Source organism: Myotis davidii, unplaced genomic scaffold (assembly GCF_000327345.1).
Source record: "Myotis davidii unplaced genomic scaffold, ASM32734v1 scaffold1955, whole genome shotgun sequence".
Lineage (NCBI taxonomy): Eukaryota > Metazoa > Chordata > Mammalia > Chiroptera > Vespertilionidae > Myotis > Myotis davidii.
Genome location: NW_006286691.1, coordinates 64,926 through 71,892, shown reverse-complemented (window position 1 = coordinate 71,892; position 6,967 = coordinate 64,926). Strand labels below are relative to the sequence as shown.

At 43.1% G+C, this 6,967-nt stretch overlaps 1 pseudogene; it reads left to right on the top strand.

Moving 5' to 3' along the window:
• Window positions 1-1,628: 1,628 nt before the first annotated feature.
• The window catches only part of LOC107182263, a 13,117-nt pseudogene continuing 7,778 nt past the window's right edge, over window positions 1,629-6,967 (top strand).

Genomic DNA, 6,967 nt, shown 5'->3' with positions numbered 1-6,967 from the left:
TGGGTTATCAGAGAGATCAAGGAAGAACACAAAGTTACCTTAAAACAAATGAAAATGAGAGCACAACAAGCCAAATCTACGGGACACAGAACAAGCAGTTATAATAGGGAAACCCAAACCTCAGGAAACAGAAACAAGGATACCATTCTAACTCTACACCTAAAGGAACGGGGGTAAAAATCCTGGAGTGAGTACAAGGAAGGAAATAATTAAGACCATAGAGGAAATAAAAAAAAACACAGTCTAAGGAAATTAATGAAACCAAGAGCTGGTTCTTTCAAAAGATAGACTAGATTGACAAACTTTTAAACAGACTAGTCAAGAAATAAAGAGAGATGACACTAAGAAATAAAATGAAAAATAAAAGTGAAGTAACAACTAACACCATAGAAATAGAAAGGGTTATAATAAACTATTATGAACAACCATATATCAAAGTATTGGAAAACATGGGTGAAAATGCTAAATTTCTAGGAACATATATCCTTTCAAAACTGAATCAGAAACAATAAGAAAATCTAAATAGACCAAATTAACCTAATGAAATCAAAGCAGGAATTTAAAAAAACTACCAACAAATTAAAGTCCTGCACCAGATGCCTTCACTGGTGAATCTCACCAGACATTCCAAAAAGCACTAACACTGATCTTAAAATATTACCAAAATTCAAGAAGAAGAAAATCTCCCAAGCTGCCTTCCACTGTCCACATCCTCCCTACATCTGTCCGAGTCCCTGAGCTCCATGGCCAGAGCCCTGTTGACACTCCCCAGCTGTTCCCACAGTGTCAAGGGCAGATCAGACCCTGTAAAAGCCACCTGCCCCCCTTCATCCACTAGCACCCCTCTCACAGGTGCATGCAGCTGTGATCACCCCAGGATAGGTCACAGACAGGAGACCTGAAGCTGAGCCAGGACATGGTGACAGCAGTCCCAAGGGGCACATGCAGACATCAGATTTCCAATAACAATATTTTTCATAACCTAAACGCAATTATTCCTAAATCATTAGCCATATCTAACCCTTAAGCACACCTGGTCATGAGGGGGGATTCTTCTATATCCCAATGTGTGAAACTGGATCTACAGATTCTAGGGAAAAAACACGACAGAGGAAGTGCATCTGCTACAAGTCCAGCACCGAACTCCCCTGAAGGGATAGGACCCGGGAGCTGTGTCTCTATAGTTCATCCTTCGGGTTCCCAGGGACCCACACAGACACTCCTCTCCCCCCCAACACTTGGTCCACTAGGCTCACTCTCTGGTCTTAGTTTATCCTCTGATAATTTTGTAGGGTAAATAGTGTCAAATGGAACTTCCATCTCCTGAACATGAACCTGCTGCACTTTTAATTATCAGATATGAAGGTTAATTTCTCTTTCTTTTCATTACTGGTGACTGTTGAAGGAATCCATCATTTTTAATCCTTCTCTTTTTTGTACAGGTGACCTGGAGTGATTGGTTCCAGTATGGAGAACATAGGCCCAGATGCCGGGAATTATTTAACATACATGCATCCCTGGACATGTCACATTCTTATATGATGTCATTTGTACCAGCATGCATCCCCGGAGCTTCCTATATACTAGGAGGACATGCAAATATGGGCCCCTCTGCTCATAAAAACCGGCCCAGCCTCGACCCTGCAGCTCTGGTATAGGAGCCCAGCCCCGGGATCCCTAGGTGTTTCCATTCCTGATCAGGACTGAGCACAGACCACTCACCATGGGGTTTGGCCTCAGCTGTGTTTTCCTTGTGGCTCTTTTAAGAGGTAGTTTATGGAGAAAAAGAAAGACTGAGTATGTGAGTGAATATGAGTGAGAGAAACAGTGGACATGTCAGAGGTTCCTGACCAGGTCATCTCTGTGTTTGCAGGTGTCCAGTGTGAGGTGCAGTTGGTGGAGTCTGGGGGAGGTTTGGTGCAGCCTGGGGGATCTCTGAGACTCTCCTGTGCAGCCTCTGGATTCACCTTCAGTAGCTACTGGATGGACTGGGTCCGCCAGGCTCCAGGGAAGGGGCTGGAGTGGTTATGTCGAATGAATCCTGATGGAAGTACCACACACTATGCCAACTCTGTGAAGGGCCGATTCACCATCTCCAGAGACAACGCCAAGAACATGCTGTATCTGCAAATGAACAGCCTGAGAGCCGATGAAACGGCCATGTATTACTGTGCAAGAGACACAGTGAGGGGAAGTCAGTGTGAGCCCAGACACAAACCTCCCTGCAGCAGAAGCTGTGACCACAAGGGGGCTCTAAGGGTCCCTGAACACAAGGACTATCACAGCAGCAGGAGCAGTTGAAGGTTTGGGCTGGTTTCCTGTGTGGTTTCCCCTTCATGTCACAGTTCCCCTCAGGGAACCTCTGGATTCCTGACTCTGCACTAACCTCTGAAGTCTTTGAGTTAGAAAGTCTGTTGTAAAAAGAGACAACTTTCTCACGCAGACAAACTGCAGAGTGTCTTTCTTTGACTCTTGAGCCCAAATGACAATTCATCATCAAATGTCTGACCTGCATCAGCTAAATCTAACCAGAGTCTCTCCTGACTCAACAGTGCAGCTCAGCTTCACTCAGCTCACGGTCCCACAAGCCAGAAACAGAACTCCTGTGTTCTGGACAGCAGGCACCAGAAGCTTATGAACGCAAAGCTAGAGAAGAAGGACCCCGGTGGTGACAGTCATTGACTTGGCATCATGCTCATAGCACCAAGAGTAGGTGATGCCAAGCAGAAGCAGGGGAATCCATGGAAGCTTGATATGGACGACCAGGATGATGATTAACACACACACCAAGGGACATGGAATGTTTATTATGCACAGAGTTGAAGTCTCTGAGAAGAACAGGAAAGGCCCTTCAGGAAGTCAGACCTGCTTTGGTGGAGCCAGGAAAGGGGACTGACTGAGGAATTTTATTTTGTCAAGGTGGTGGAGCAGGAGGAGGAATCCTGCTTCCAGGGGCTTGTGTGAGTTCAACCTCTTATTAACATCTGTAGAGCAGACCCAACCTTTCTTTTCAAATTCCCATGTGGGGCAGGAAGGAGCCATCGGTTTTCAATAACCAAATGAAAAAGAAAATAAAGTATGGCTAGATATTTTGTTCACAATTACAAAAATTGAGCAAACATTGAGAGAAATGGTCATTATGTGTATACAACAACAGCTTCTACTGTAACTAAGAAAAATAATTATAAATAGCCATATGATGATAATGGTGGTTCTGGTGATGATGATGATGACCATAGAACTGGTCCATTGTCCTGGGAGGGAACTCTCCCCTGTCCAAAGCCATAAGTTGTTTGGAAGGCCTTGTAACAACTGTTAGGTGTGGCAGTTGTGGTTTCAATGTCCAATGACATCTAAATGGAAGATTCCTACTTTCATTATTTGATAAAAAGTTAATGTGTGTGGAAAACCACCATGTCTACAAAATATGAGCATGATTATAAGTCAACAAGGGATGAGGAGGAGGAGGAAGAGGAAGAGGATGGTGATGATGAGGTTGGGCTGAGACAGGGCTCTTCGCCTAAAGAAATGAAGGCTGTTCAGAGGGTCACACATCACCATGGCTCTTCCAATGAGGGGTGCACACACTTCCCTAAGAAATTTCACAAATGGGACCTCAATGAATTAGGCAGCTTGGGTGATTCATGGTAAAATCGGATCAGTAATGACCCCAAAGGTGTCTAAGTGCAGATCCCTTGCACCTCAGAAGGTGTTACCTTTCAGAATTGAGACACTGTGAGAATGCGCATTCAGACAACAGGAATCCCCTTCCCACCAGTTGGCAATGGCATGTTCCTTATTTCTCTTTTCCCCTTCCTACTGAATTTTTAAGCTTTCAATTTCTAAGAAACTCCTGCTCATAAAATTCTGGTATTTCCTCCAGTGATACAAGATGTCTCTATCATGCCCTGTACTTCTTTCTGGGCCTTCACTGGAGGAGGCTTTAGACCCACATGTCCAGTAGCTCTCTGTCCATGAACACCAGGCATATTTCTGTCATGTGACTCAAAACAGTCCAGCTTTCTACCCTCACCCAGTTCCACAGTCACATCCAGATTTATGGGTAGTTTCCCAGCAGCGCCTCCCTCTGGTACCAGAACCTGCACCAGTCCCTGTGGCTGCTGTAGCCAATGCACATGGACAGTGGAGGCTCAGCGTTTTCTGGGGAGTTCTTTGTAAAATCACCAAAACAGGTCCCATTAAAGAAAATATTATTAAATTAGCCTTGGTCAAAATTAAAGACTTTGGTCCCATCAAGGATTCCATTGAGCAACTTAAAACAAAAACATAAAGAATATATTTCCAAATCACTCTGATGGCAGAGTTAATAAATAATACATCAAGGATATTAAAATTTGTGGGAGAGCCCAGTACCCTCTGACCACTGTGACCTCCCAGGGAAAAGGCAGAGGGAGGCTGGAAATGAGGGATTCCTCTCAGGGTTAAAGTTCCCTTTCCTATGAGAAATTCTATGGTAGGAATTCTCTGTCCTCACCTCCCTCTGGACCCCAACATTACTGATAACACTAGACTGAGAAAAGAGGTAAATCCCCTACCATTATCACTTCAACATATGAAAGATTCTGAGTTGTACACCTGCATGATCACTGCTTTTATTTCTTGCCTTTTCTCCACTTAAAGCCATGACTATTTCTGATGTAACTAGACTGGGGTCTCTGCAATAGGCCACTGCCTTGCATATCAAATAGTTTCCACAAGAAACTGTAGACACAATAAAAAATTTTCCAAGATCGAGAATCACAAATGTTTCATCTGTCTGTTCTTGAGAGGTAGTTTCTCAGATCAAAGTAACATAATAAATTAAGATATAAGATACTGAGAATGGCTGCCCTTTATATTTTTCACAATGATATAAATTCTTTCTAAAATATTAGATTCAAAAAATTAGGAAATTGTGGACACAATATGATTTTGAGATTCAGAAGTGGTCTGAACAAATGGTAATCCCTTTCACATCAGCCTGAAAGATGCATGAAAAGTTAAATGTGTAACCTTCTCATTGAGTCAACCATTTCTTCTTATGCTCAGAAACTTTAGGTCAATCTTTCACCAAACTACAATGTGCTTTGTGACCCAGGTGGTCCCCTGTCCCTAATTTATGTGGTAAGTGAGGTCAGGGGAAGAGATGCTCGAAGAAGGCCTCCAGAATGACCAGGGAATCCAAACCTCAGGCCCTACACTTATAGGAAAGGCTGCACCACATGCATATTTTTCTTCAAGCTCAAGGTAAAATCCTCTCCTGGGCTGTAAAGGCTCACAGCTCTCTCCTCACACAGGGCTGAGGTCTCTGGGAAGGCAGAGCTGTGATCTAGAAGAAGATGAGTCTGCTGGGTCTTCTCTTGTCCCTGGTGACAGCCCCCCTCCCCGCCTAAGTGAGGGTCTCAGGGGTCAGACAGTGGTCATGGGATGACTGTGTCTGAAAGTAACTGACAGGGATTGATGCTCCTTGTCCCCAGGTGTCCTGCCCCAGGTCCAGCTGCAGGAGTTGGGCCCAGGACTAGTGGAGCCCTAGCAGACCCTCTCCCCCACCTGGGCTGTCTCTGGATTCTCTTTAATGAGCTAAGATGTGAACTAGATCTACCAGCCTATGTGGGCTGGTAAAGATACACTATAATCCAACACTAAGACCCAATAGCATCACGAGGGACATGTCCAAGAGCCAAGTTTACTTAACATTGAACAGCTTGAGTACTTCATGTCATTCCCTCTGGCCTGTAGAGTTTTTGATGATAAATCAGGTGTCACACTTATGGGAACTCCTTTGTAGGTAACAGTTTTCTTTTCTCTTGCTGCTTTTAAGTTTCTCTCCTTATCTTTAATTTTTGGCATTTGAATTAATATGTGTATCGGTGTGGTTCTGTTTAGGTTCTTCTTGTTTGGGGTTCTCTGTGCCTCCTAAACCTGTGTGACTTATCCCTTTACCAGGTTAGGGAAGTTGTCCACCATTATTTCTTTAAACATCTTCTCAATTCTTTTCTCCCTTTCTGCATCTTCTGGCACACCTGCTATTCTAATATTGTCACGTTTCACATTGTCTCACAGCTCCCTTAAGCTGCCCTCCTGTTTTTTAATTGTTGATTCTTTTTGGTTCTCTAATTGAGTGATATTTTCAATTCTGTCTTCTAATTCACTGCTTTAATCCTAAGCTTCCCCTAATCTGCTGTGTATACCTTCCAATGTTTTCTTTATTTGTATTATGTCATTCTATTTTTATTAAATCTTTTTTGTTAAAATTATTACAGTTGTTCCTCTTTTTCTCCCCATAGCTCCTCTCCTCCCAGTTCCCACCCCACCCTCTGCCCTTACCCCCCCACTGTCCTCATCCATAGTGTAATTTTTTTAATATATTTTATTTATTTCTTACAGAGAGGAAAAGCGAGGTATAGAGAGTTAGAAACATCGATGAGAGAGAAACATTGATCAGCTGCCTTCTGCACACCTCCCACTGGGGATGTACTTGTAACCGAAGTACATGCCCTTGACCGGAATCAAACCTGGGACCTTTCAGTCCACAGGCCAACAATCTATGCACTGATTCAAACCGGTCAAGGCCATAGGTGTACAATTTTTGTCCAGTCTCTTCCTGCACCCCCCCACCCCTTTCCTCTCAAGAATTGTCAGTCCACTCCCTTTCTATGTTCCTGGTTCTATTATATTCACCAGTTTATTCTGTTCATCAGATTTTTTATTCACTTGATTTTTAGATTCACTTGTTGATAGATATGTATTTGTTGTTCATAATTTTTATCTTTACCTTTTTCTTCTTCTTCCTCTTCTTAAAGAATACCTTTCAGTATTTCATGTAATACTGGTTTGGTGGTGAAGAACTTCTTTACCTTTTTCTTGTCTGTGAAGCTCTGTATCTGAACTTCAATTCTAAATGATAGCTTTGCTGGGTAGATCTTGGTTGTAGATCCTTGCTATTCATCACTGAGTATTTCTTATC